The sequence below is a fragment of the Oenanthe melanoleuca genome, chromosome 7, assembly GCF_029582105.1.
Source record: "Oenanthe melanoleuca isolate GR-GAL-2019-014 chromosome 7, OMel1.0, whole genome shotgun sequence".
Lineage (NCBI taxonomy): Eukaryota > Metazoa > Chordata > Aves > Passeriformes > Muscicapidae > Oenanthe > Oenanthe melanoleuca.
Window position 1 is genome coordinate 25,387,377 of NC_079341.1, and position 13,617 is coordinate 25,400,993.

Sequence of the window (13,617 nt, forward strand, 5' to 3'; positions counted from 1 at the left end):
CAAACTTCATTCCTGCAGCAGGAACAAAACTCTGTTCCCCCACCTTGAATCCACCACTGCCTGAGCTAATCTTCATTGGCCCAACATGCTCGCCAATGTGGAGCCAGGCTGCCTGAGCCTCTGCCTTCCGAGGCACTGCTGCCCAGCATAGATGCTTTTGGTACAGTCACATCACAATTTTTGCAAATAAATATTGCTTGTACTCTAACATATGGGACAGTGAAATTCAGGTCCTGTGGGACTGGGTGGCCCTTTGTGCATTCCTGGATCCCTAGCCATGCCAGGCAACACATCAGCTGTCTTCAGGAGAGGAACTGACACCAAGATGGATTTGGCTTCTCACCTCTGTTGCTCTCCAGAAAGTATTCAGGTGCTTCATCTCTCTGATGAAGCAGTGGCTGATTCCCCTGCTGAGGTTCCCCACTTGGTGCTGTGCACAAGCCTGGGAGGGCACCTTTGCTCCCTGGCAGCCTCTCCTTTACAGTTCTCTCTTGCATGCTTAATGCCGTCAATTCATCGCATTTTTTTCCCCTTCCCTCTTGCTTGGGGATTTTCTGCCCATTTTCTCTGTGTTGCCAAGTGGTTCTGTGTTGTAGCTTGTTAACTGCCAGTGTGTTGGTGTTGCATATGGTAAAAAAGCGTAGCTGGCAATGTAGTATCACCTCCGCAAAAGAAAAAGATGTGAAACCCTACGGAATTCAGCCCCGAAGCTGCTTTTGCTGGGACCGTCTGGGGCAGAGACCCTCATGGGTACAAGGAGTCAGGGATGCTGGGCAGCCTGGTGCACAGGGCTGAGGTCGGGGCAAACTTGTGTGCACCGAATGTCAGGCTCTGCCACCAGGGATTTTACACGTTGAGGTTAAACGCTGTTGCTGGAAATTCCCTGGGAAATGGGGGGAGACTCCAGAGGGAGCAAAATGGGTAACGGGGGCGGAAAGTGAGCTTTGCCCCCGAGCTGGTGTGAGAGGGGAGACGAGGCGGGGGGACGATGTTAGGGGGAAACAAGCTCCCCTCAAGGGAGGCTGTGCTCCTGTGCGGGGACAGGCAGGAGAGGAGCAGGAGCCTGCGGAGGAGAGGGGCTGGGGGCGGCGGCGTGAGGGGCCCAGCGCGGCGGGCGGGGGCTGTGGTGGCGGCTCTCGGGGGCTGTGGTGGCAGCGTTCGGGAGCTGTGGTGGCAGCGCTTGGGGGGCTGTGGCAGATCTCGGGAGGGGTGTGGTGGCAGATCTCGGGAGGGGTGTGGTGGCAGCGTTCGGGAGCTGTGGTGGCGGCTCTCGGGGGCTGTGGTGGCGACGCTGGGGCTGGCGTTGGCACCGCGCTCACGTGCGTGGCGAGCACGGCCGGTGTGCCGGGCCCGCGCGGCGCGTGGGTGCCCTGGCGAGGCGAGGTGTGGGCCGGAGCCGAGCGGGGCCCAGCTGCTGCTGTTTGTGCTCCGCGGCACGGAGGCACACACCGCTGCGGCTTGCCGGCAGGGACCGGGGGCGGTCCGGAGCCTTCGGGCCGGGCCTGCTGGCTCTGCCCCGGCCGCGGTAAGGCCGTGGTGCTGGGCCGGGGGTTTTGTGTCGCTCAGCAAAGGAGCCCTCATTCCTCCTTGCTCTGCTCGGGAGGCCCTGGCAGAGTTCAGGATCGCTTTTTTCTCTTTTCCATCTTGAAAACAATAGTGAAATTCCTGAAAAGGGGTGAGCATGTACCTGCATGCAGTTGTGTTTAGGGAGGGAGGCAGCTAAAGCTGAGAAGCAAGCGGTGAAGGGAGGCAGCCCAGGGTCTGCCGCCATGGTCTCCTGCCATGGTCTCCTGATTGCTCCAGTTCTCCTGAGGCCATCAAGGCTTTGTGGAGTTGCATCACAAAACCCAGTCCAACTTCATTTCTTTTTTAGAGCCACAGTCCTTGTCCCTGAGGACCATAAACTTTTAACATCTCCCCCAACAAAGGAAAAAAAAAATCACACATAGTCAGTGGTTGCCAGAGCTCTGGTCTGATGATGGTCTTGGTGTTGTCATGGTGGAACAGACATGCCAGAAGAAGGGAAGAGACCTGGGCTCTCTCAGTTCTGACTCCCCATTTCAATTTGAACAGGGCACGTGGCTCCTGACACATGTTGTCTAACCAGCTTGGTTTTATGTGCTACTTCAGTCAGGAAATTAATCGGGCAAAAAAGATAAGGAAGCATTATGCTATTCAGAGTAAATCGCCGCATTACACAATGCTGCTCCCATTGCCTAGGTAAAGCTGTTTAAGAAAATGGGCTGGCTTGAGGGCTTCCTTCTGATTGTCTAATTAAACTTCCAACCTTTGCAATTATGAAAATAACCATGTGGTTAGAAGTACTCGTATATGCTATAGGTAACTGTTGCATTAGCTAGAAAGAGGCTAAGATGTTTGCATTGAGATCTTATTCCAAGATATCTTTTTTTTTAATGTGCTTTGTTTTTCCCCCAAAGATACTATTTCAATGTAGAATAGCACAAACTCATAAATGCAGCTGCTGTGATGACTAAAACTGGAGGTTCACTTGTTGCAGCTTCCCATTTGCGGCAAGACCCAGTTAAAAAAGACCTTTGAGGAGACAAAAGGCACAAACCAGTTGGGTCTTTGTTACAACAATTAGTTTCCATTTAAAAATCTTTCATCCAATTACAGCCAAGCAATTGAAAGGTAATGTCTTGTGACAGACAGTTCCACTGGTTAACTGTGTGCTGCATCAATGCAGAAAGTATTAACTATTTTCCTGTTCCCTGGCTTGCAGACGTGCTTCGTATGCTATTATATGAGAAGGTAAAATTGTAGGTTGTTTTTTTTGCATCTGGGAGCATTCTGGCTATTTTTTTATTACCTACGATTTTGAATGCAAGTAGTTAATGCATAATTCTCAAATACTGCTTGATTCATCTCGCTTAAGTCAATCAGAGTCAACAAACTGCCCTAGCCTCATATAATTTACTATCTTTCCAAGACGGATATATCAATATTGGAAACAGCTGTCTGCCTGATCTCCTGGGGTACAGTACTTTTCTGGTGAAGGTGACTCCATTTTTCACACTACACCTGTGCGTGGTGCAAGCAGCCTACTGCTCTGCCTACCACAGCCGTGAAGGTTTTCATTAGAGCAAAGCTACAGATGCAGATATTGAGAATCTGGTCTTTGAAAGAACTGTCGCTTCTCACTTAAGCCCCTGGGTCATCACTATGGATAACTGCCTCAGATGAAGGACTGGTAGCAGAGGCTGTGTTGTCCTCCTGTGCATTGGAAATTGGACCTCAAGCCACCCAAAGTGTTTCCTGTTAGCTTGTGTTAGCACCTTATCCTCAGCTTTTGCTGAGATGAGTGAGCTCATCCTTTTCCTAGTTTGCTTGTATCTGTTATGTCATGACCCTGAGGTTTGCTCAGTTGGTTAGGGCAGGATGCTAATATCACTGAAGTTGTGGGTTCAATCCCTGTATGGACCATTTACTTAAGAATTGGACTTGATGATCCTTATGGGGCCCTTACAACTAAAGAATACTCTGTTATATCCTTTTTTTCTCCTGTTTTATCTGATCCTCCTTATGAAGGCAGAGCTATGTCATGCACAGCTGGATGCGCTTTGAGAAATCTGTTGCTGCCTGAGTGCTACCTGTACATGTGATTGGAGGGGAGTGCTGAGCTGAAGAATAAAATGTGTCTTTTGTGATTGATCTGCCAGGCGGGTTTGATAGCGCGGAAAAAAGTAGGTGTTGTACATACAGGAACGTTAGGGCTTGGACTCTGTTTTCTGTATGAAAGATGAAGTGTTGAAATTGGAAGGGAGAGAGGGCCTTTGCATAACCACGTGGTAAGTGCAGATGAGTGACTTGTCTGGTGCATTCGAGTGATTTTTTTGGTTTCTAATGGCACTGGTTGCAGTGGGGACTGCAGCGTGGTAGCCCGTGGAGGTACTGACAGAAGCAAGGATCTGGTGGTGAAGGTGCGATACATGTGGTATTCAGACATCACTCAATGCTTCACATTCTTGTGAGAAATCTGCTTTAATCTGGGTCTGGTTCCAACTGGCAGTGCATAACAACAAGGCTTTCCAGCCTTCTCCTCCCCCGGGGTTTCAGTCCTTAAAGATGCAGGTTCTGATAGCATGTTTTTCTTTCTAATCCAAAATTTAGTTTAAAAATTGACAAGCACTTACACACAGCAAAACATTTAACCTTACTGCCAAGATGGAATTAGCCTGTGAGTTACTTTCTGCTATTTCATGATTAGCAGCACTATTGCAATGAGAAAGCAGCACACCTACTTCACTCCTCTTCTCTTTGCATCCAAGAGTGCCATGAGGTCACCCTGTTGTCACCATGGCTTTTCTGAGATCTTTCTCTACTGAGATTGTCACCTATTCTTTTCCTTATAATTTAATGATCTCTTTCTCACAAGGTCCCAGGAAGCAATAGGTAAGGCATCACAGCCCTTTGGGCCACAGATGTGATCCTTCTTTTCCACTCCCAAGATGCACAACTTCCATGCAGTGGTGGTGAACTGCCAGGATCTGTTCCGTGACTGAGTAGGGCTACATATGGGTAGAATATGCTTTCCCTGATTTATTTCAGGGTGACCTTTAGTATTCTGACACCATTTTTCATATATTTAACAGAGTGAAGATAACGTAGACTAGAGATTACGTGTCTAGATGTGTATTCCATTGCCAGCTGTTTATGCCCCTAGCCACTGAAATGGACTGTTGTCAGACTTTGTTATGTAAAGTGTATGATATTCGGTAAAAATAGGTTTTATATGCAAAGTCAGTGCCCCAGTGCTAACTCAGGGTAAACTATTCTCTTTCTAGCTATAGTTAGCAAACCAGGCTAATTTGCTCCAAAAAGGCCAGTTTTTCGTGTTCTTTTGCAGTTGATGTGGTCTATGGTTTGTTTGTGCTACAAAGAAGCCTCAGGGGTTCTCTCACAGGGGTCGTTTTGTTTTTGGTTTTTTTTTTCGTGACCAGTATATAATAGCTCATGTCCTTCCCTGAAGACTTGTATTGTGGCTGACTTTCATAAATCCCTCCTAAGATGTTCATCTGTGACACTGCAAGAAATGCAGCCTCAGTGTCTTTAAAAGTCTAGATAGCTTCTTGGTAAGCTGAGTGTAATAACAAGGTTGCCCTGTGCTGGTAGCTCCAAGTTGACCTGGTGGCAGTAGCATTGACTGTCTCAGCCCAGTCCATCCAAGGGGGAAGGGATCAGTTTTTGGTAGGTTTTACAGGACCCCTTTGTACAACATCTTGCATTGCAGAGCCACAGTGAGCATCATAGTGCTCCACCCATAAAGACCACGTGAGCACCAGTGCTGAATACGGCCCCTGATACCAGTCATCAACCTTGGTACAGCTGGACTCTGACACCACAAATATTTGGGTCTTCTGCAGTTGGCAAATTACACTGATACTCAATTTTTGCTGGTCTGGGACCTAAAAATCCCACTTGTAGAAGTTGTAGGGGACTGAGTTTCTAGGCAGAGAGACTACAGCTGACCTCTGAACAGTCCTCGTGAGTCTCTAGATACATTCATTTTGCACATACTGCTTAGCTTTCTCCAAAGAAAAACCATAGACATTGGCTTTCTAAAGCACACTCGATGTGTGTTATTTTCCATTTACTTTAATCATATTCTCAACCCATTTAACAAACAGACAAATGTGTAATGCTTGGGGCAGACCCAGTTCGCCTGTGGGAGAAATAGTTATTTTAAATAAAAACAGTCTGATTTTTCTGGAGGTGATGAAGACCCGCAATTCTGATTGACTAGTTCACCAATAGATAAAAATCAAAATATCATCAAACTTATCTATTTACAAATTGTCCAGGAGCAGATTGTGAAATTGTCAGGTTTGTCATGTAAAGTTATTCACTAATTTCTTCAGGGAATAATTAGATCATTAGACAAATATGCCATAGGCAATCTGTGTGGGAACTTGTGTAATTAACCAATCCAAAATGAGTGATAAATTGTATATCGGTAATTTTCACACTTAGCAATTTAAGACGTGTTAAGTAGTTTTGTCATCAAGTTAAGGAACAGAAACAATACATTATGACTTATATAACTAATTAGCATTCCCGATATTACAAACACAAACAATTTGGAATTTACCTTGGGCGACAGTTTGCTCATGTGATGTAGGAGAATATTCATGAGCGCAGAACTTTGCACTCACTTTTTGCAAATGCTTGAACGTTAAAGAGGTCATAAATCTGGTTAATCAGAAATTTGCCTTTCAATTTTAACAAATGTTCATGGTATGTTACTAAGAAAAAAAAAATCTCTTTTCTTTCCCTGATATTGGCTCAGCTTCTTGTAAAATCCACTTGATAGCACTTAGTGAATCGGAATTGTGTTGCACTAAGGAATGGGCCTGTGCACGTTTTGTAAAGTACTAGGTGATTCCTTTGTTCACTGAATTGCTGAATTTATGGTGCAATGTGAAATTATAATTTTAATTGTAAATTAACTTGGAGGAGGGGGGGGGGAGGAGGTTGAAAACAGAAAGGTTTAGTAATTTGAACTGGCTAAATTCAGAGTGGATGGAAGCTGTCAGGAGAGGTTAGACTGTGGCCACAAGTAAACAAGTGCCACAAGCCCGGCAGCCAAGTGGAGAGGCTGTGACCGGTGTGGTATGAGAGGAGTGTAGCAAGTAGAGATGTTGCACCATAAAGTGGTGAGGGTTTGGGGTGTGTATCAGACAAGAAAAAAACCTCCAGATGCTGCATTTCTTTTACGACCTCCCTACAACCATGTAAGAAGGAGGGATATGTGATGGTAAAGTGGGCAAGACAAAGGATCTTGCTGAAGGTTAGCTGTCTGTATGCATGCATTTATGTCTATACTTATCTATATATACGCACACATGCCATGTGAAGAAAGATGGAGCAGGAGACCTCCTGGTCCTCTTCCATACCTGAATTTGAGGTCCACAAAGCCCACAGCCCTGCAAGAATAATATGCACGAATCCTGTCACCCTTTCCTTCTCTCCAGCATCCTTTAGGTACAGAATGAGCTCATCAGTAAAATATTAGGTCAAGCACTATGCAACACCATGTATATATAACAAGGCTGTGGTGTGTGCAATCCAGGGCTACTGATGATATCAAGGTCTCTGGGAAGAACAAGCAGCTGTCTGCTTTTATACATTATGCTGATACTACAGGAACTGTGAATGGTCTCTGGTTTGCTCAGAACACATAATTAAACACAGAGACAAATCAGTGACACTGTCCAGTTGCATCAAGTCACCAGAAAAATCCACAGACCTACCTGTCTGGAAACTCTTAAAGATCAGTGTGTTGTGTTCTCATTTTCAGCTTGAAAAACATGGGTGAGTGTCCCGGGATGCTTTTGTAGTGGAGAGTGTTGTGTAGAGACCATCAAGAATAAAATTAAAAAAAAAAAAAAAAAAAAGAAGAAATATACTGCACCACTGGAGAGTCAGCAGAGGGAGTGCGAGTTAGGAAGCCCCTCTTTTAAAATTTGAATGATTGCAATGCTGGAGGAAGGAAGTAAATAAAAAGATGTGTGAGCTAGAATTGTGGGGAAGAAATAGGCCTAAACCAAAATCTTGATAATAAGGTGATAGCAACACCTTGATGAAAACTGTGATACCCTTGCTCTTGAAGGTATGTGAGCTTGATTCAATCCGTTCTAGAAAATGCAATAAATTTCACAAGGTTATCTAAGCACTTTCAGTTCCTGTGATTTTAATTATTATCCTACAGTATTTTGTGTTCATACCCCCGGTCCATCAAGTCATGGTTACATTAAAATCCTTTGCTTTCTGTATTTTTGACTCTTAAGTTTCTGCTGAAATGTTATCAAGTCTCAATATTACCGAGATGGTTATGAAGTCAAGCTTAAATTGTGATCTGATTGCATTCAATGTGTGAAAAAGCCATAAGGCAAATAACAAGATTCTCAGGGCTTGAAAAGTCATGATGGTGCTTAAATGCTTTGAGCTGGCAGAGCTAGCACTACTTAAAATGACATTTAATGAGGGTGCATTTCTGGGCAACTCCACAGAATCTATTTTACCTCTGCATCTTGTAGGGTTTTTTTCTTTTCAGTTACAGAGAAAATATGTAATAAAAAAACCTGAAATGGCATTTTTGCATTTTTGTTTAATTTGTCTGTTCCAAGAATACACAGCTATTCCTTAGAGACACACTCTATTTTTTTGATTGGCTCAGGACTTTTCCTTTAGCCATGCCTGTAGTCGTTCATATCTGAGACCAGCTATTTTCTTGAATATATTTTAGAAGGATGTGCAGGAGTTGCCCTAAAAATTAAACCAAGCTGCAGTTCTAATTAGGGAAAAAGTTATGTTTCTCAGTCCTAGTGGTAAAAAGCAATGCCATACTAGATGGACAATCTATTTAATAATTGAATGTCATTTTGTCTGGAGCTTCAGAAATACACATGTCCTTTTTTTACTTCCAAACATATACTAATCAATGTAGATGATCAAAATGAAGATAAGCAGTTGTACAGGAGATACTTGTGGGTTCCTTACATATTTTGCTTGACTTTGAATATACTTCTTTATCTGTGAAGTAATTTACTTTGAAATATGTGCTCAGACAGAAATACTCCTTGAGATTTAGAGGTCAGTGATGCTGAAAATATTGTTGGTTGGGGATTTTTGGGTTTGTTTTTAGGCATACAAAAGGCCTCAGTAAAAATATCCAAGGTTCACTCTTCATTTGACTACTGAAGATCACTCTTAGTAGGGTATAGAAGTGTGACTTCTAACTGTGTCTGTCTGGTATGGGCTATTGTGCTAGCAACTCCTCATGCATTTTCAGTTTGTTTCTTTCCAGTATTATGTTACCCGGTTTATTTTCAGTGGAGTTTTTTTTTTTTTTTTTCTTTCTCCTCTCTCCCCTTCCTAAACTTCTGTCAATGTGTTATGGTAATGCAGCTCGGCTTTCCACTCATGAGGTGCCTGCATTCATTGGTGGGTGATACGAATAAGTAAAACCTGTCTCGTAGTGCGCATTCACAAGAGTGTTGAACTGAGATTACACTGACATCTGAAATTCTGGCAGTTTGTAACTCCAAGTGCTTACACTTTGTAAATCTCAATCGCGTCCTTAATGTAGATTTTGTTTCGTTTCCTGCTAAAGAGTAAAAAATGTAAATTTAGAAAGACTGTCACTCTCCCCCTTGGTCTTTGAGTGATTTAAGTCATTCCTTTGTCAACCAATCTAATGTGTTTTTGCAGCGTTAATGTCTGCTTAGTCTCCAGCATCTGTGCACTGGACAGAAACTGAGATTCCTTGATGTGCCTTGGGTGCAATTGTATCTGCACCATAGCACAGTGACATGTAGGTAAAATATATGGCTTTATGCAACAAGTACAAATGAGACTGTTTTGAACTGAGCATTGTTTGAAAGCTATGATGAAAGAAACTTGTGTCAGGCGCAGTCTTATTTGATTTTATCGAAACTGTCCTCTTACTTGAAGAAACTGGAAGTAGAGGGAGCTTGTGGTGCCGTAACTGGCTCTGGAACTGTTGACTCCTGGGGAAGGTCAGGTGTGGGTGAGAGTGGCATGACTCAGGGCTCTTTTTGGCATGGGCTGAGTCACAGCCCCAAGTTCATGTGCTTTTCTGTTGCCTGCAAAATCAGAGACCTGTAACTATGCCTCTCCTAAGAAGAACCTGAACCATGTCCTGGGTGAATAGAGCAGTTCTCTGTGAAGAGAACATTTTCTCCTGATTTATCTGAACAGACATCTCTTGCTGGTGGTTGTTCCCACTGGGACTGCAGGACACTTTAGGTTTGCTCCTGGATTTTGACATGGCTTTAGCTCTCACAACTGGGCATGGTTTCTTTCCTTGTCTTCATACTTTCTCCATACATATCTGCTGCCTTCTTGCCTGCCTCTAGTGCATGCACTTAAAAACGTTTTATCATCTGAAGTAGCCCCAGTATCACTGTGCGCTGCAGGCTGGCTGTGAATATTGCCTCTTGATTTTTTTTTTTTTTTTTTTTTGGAGCAGAGGGAGCCAGGAAGACTAAGCTCCATGCCTCTGAGCCCAAAAGACCCAGAATCTAAGTAGGTACCTGAAATACAGTTTTAACCCACAGAAGATTGGTTTTTTTCTGTGTTGTTGTTTAGCGAGGCTTGAGTTAACGTTGCCATGAGGGTCTTTCTTTGGTTTAGACCTTGGAAACAGACTGTTCCCCAGTAAGGAACTGATGAGCCTCAACATGTCAAACCAATGACTGCCATTTACCCTTGTACGGCATCACCTGCTAAGTAAGGAAGGGAAAGTTCCAGCTACAAAATTATATGATTATACAAATACAAAATACTTCTTACAAAACAAGAACATCATGCCAAAATAAACCACCACTCTCTGTAGCAGAGAAACAGAGCAGCTGTTCTTGGGCAAGATCGGGGTGTAGCTGCAGATGCGGAAATCAGCCTCTGTTCTGGGGAGCAGTGGTGCAGTGAGGTGGTTTCTGTTGCGCAAAGAACATGGTCTTTAAGTAAAGGCTGTGTGCCCTGCTCTCATGCGTTCTGAGGAGAAGCTGTGGGACGTGGCCGTGCTCGCTCCACAGGTTCTCTGAGCTGGCTGGTTTCTCCTGACACTGATGTTCCCATGGGCCCCTGGCAGGGGAAGAGCAGAGGGACTGGTGGGTGGTGGGGTCCAACCTTTGCCTGCAGTGCCTTGGTCCAGCCGTGGGTGTCCAAGATGGGGCAGAGAGTGAGGACAGGCTTTGGTTGCTATGGGGTCCAGGACTCTCCACACATTGTAGTGGGGTTTGGCCTCAGGCTGTGTCCAGCCAGTCTCTGCTGGTGTCCCTGGGGGCTGTCCAGTTTTGCTCAGTTGTTTCATTGTTTTAATTATTTTTTTTTTTTCCCTTTTTAATAGGGGAAATGAAATCTAAATGCAGCAGAGATCCCCTGACTCCACCAGTTAGTGTCTCCTTGTAAATGTCTGTTTCGGGTCAATTGAAATGGACTTAATTCTTCTGAGTGAAAATTCATCACAACAAAAATTGCTTCAGGCCAAGCCAGTGTCTTTAATTTCTTGTTATCTGAGCCTCCATTAAGTTTTATTAAAAAAACATCAAATTAAACTACATTTAGTATTTTAGCTCTTCCCCCCAAATCCGGAACTTGTTTAAAAGCCTGAGGGAAGCATTTTGACTTGTAGAAGTTGTTCTCAATTCTTTTGAATAGACAAGTTTGGCATGCAATATCAAATCCTGTTGATTTTAAATAAATTGATAAATAAAATAGTTGTCAAGAATGTTGCCAAGCCTTTCTCATGTAGACTTCTGTGTGCCAGCTGCATTTGGTTCTTATTTTTAAGATTTTTCCATATTGTAACAGGTTTAGGTCCCAAAATGAGGACTGACATCTTGAGGACCAACATCATCATCTCTTGTAAGTTTAGGCCAAAAGACAGGAGTCGCAAGATCTCTGACTTTTGTAGCAATACATTTTCCTGTGTTTGAATAATAAAAATTCTGCAGTTAATTTTAATTAACTTAAACCATATTCTCAAGGATGCTCTGCTTTTCCTAATGAGAGGTTAAGTGGGTCACCAGAATTTTATTTAATTGGCAGCATTTGATTTCTAAGCTATTGCAGGTCACCTTATCAGCTGAACCTTACACTCTGTTTCGAGCCCATGGTGGGTAGATAATCTTCCTTTAGAGCAGGGACTGATCATGGTGGTGCCACTTGCACATTCACAGTATTCCCCAAGCGGATTATGTTGGAGGAACGCTCTGGTTTTGCAGCCAGAGCAAAGACCCATGAGCTGTACTTTCAGTTTTGGTGTCTTTGCCTCTGAAGAAATACTTGAGAGAGTGACAGAACCTTCTGGATCTCTGTGTTTTGCCTTCAAGACTTGCCCCATGGCATAAGGTATGCCATCTTCTGATCAGACCAAGCAAGCTATGCCTTATGGTTTCAGGTGAAAAGTTAAACACCACAAAAGGAAATACCATTGGCAGTGTTTGACTAGTTTGGACAGAAAAGCCTTGGCTGAATATGTAATATGAATTGTTTCTGTAACTCTGATCTTGATTAAGGAAGTATGATTGTCTTTGGAAGCCCTACTGGCACCTGTAGCCACCCACAGAATGAAGATTATTTTTCCAGCACAGTCTCTTCTGCTGCAGAGAGCTCAGAGAGGAGCTGGTGCTACAGTTGATGTCTTCTGTGGATGCTGAAGGAAGCTGCTCATGGCTGCAGCAGAACTGATCTGTGGGGCAGCCAGCTGAGGGCTGCTCTCTTTGTCCATCTTCTTCACCCACCGCATCATCATTTTCTGAGAATCCCTGAGCTCTTTGGCCATGGGTTCAGGTTGTGCTTATCCTTCCTGCTGGGTAGGAAGCAAAACACTGGGACAGTTTTTAGCCTGTCTGCAATATCAGCCTCAAGGGCCATGGAATAGTTTAAAAATAGAGTATGTAGCTCTTTGTGGATTTTAAGAATCTTAAAAAGAAAAAGGGGAACACTCTCCTCTACCTTTGTAATTAAATTTTTTTGGCATTTTTTTTGGTCTGAGTTGGACCAGTGCTTCTTCATTGATCCGTGTGAAGATTGCTGAGCCATATAAAGACCCTGCTGTCATATTCCTGTCAGATATCCTGTTGTGTTCCTGCCCAACTAGCAAAATGTCATGCACAACACAGCCTTTCCTACACAGAATAGCCTTAGGCAAATGCACTCTACTAGTGCCTAACAACCCATGGGATCTAATCTCTGCTCCCTTACTGACTGTTCATAACCTTTCTGTGCACTTCAAGACTTTTCAGACTAGTCCTTCTGCATATAATCATAGCAGATATGAAACTGGGAGGGGAGCACTGGCCAGGGGTGGATCTGAGGATGCAAATGTTTGCTATGGTAAACCCATCACTTTTCCACATTATTTTTGGGAAGCAGCATGTCTGTGGTGACTTAAACACAGGAAAATGTTTAATATATTCTTATTGACAAACAGGCAGTGACAACCCTTTTGCTATGGACAGTGCTTCCAGTATTTGGGAGACCCTCTAAATGTGATCCCTGAATGTGATAGCAATGAAGGTTTATCATAGCTGGATGTCCTCCTTGGATTGCAGAATATTCTGTGTGTCAAGAAGAAGCCAATTGAGGGGTGGCATTCAGTGGTACTGCAGTCATTTCCAAATAACTGGATTTCTGTGGTCTACCAGTGTTGGTTGATGCACCAGGAGACAGATGCCCTTCATGAGCTGCAGTGGGGGCGACTTATTCTGTGGGTGTGATAAGTTGGTATTTTCTATGAGATGGTCCACTTGGGGGCATGTGTGCCAAAAGTCCTATAAGGTCCTGGAATAATTGTTATTAACATCATTTTAGAGTGAAGCATGTGCTGCAAGGTGACATTTGACGTTGGGTGGAGTTGAGATGCCTGATTAATTGTTATAGTTAATTAAATTCACCTCTGAATGTGGAGAGAGGTTGCTGGCTGAGGAGATATGGAAGTGCAGCATTGCAAACTCAAGTGAGCTCCAAAATATTGTAGTTTTTTTGGTATTGGCATGTCCTTCCAAAGACAAATCTCTCTCTCTCTTTTTTTTTTTTTTTTTTGAGCCTGGGTATCTGATGGGATGACAT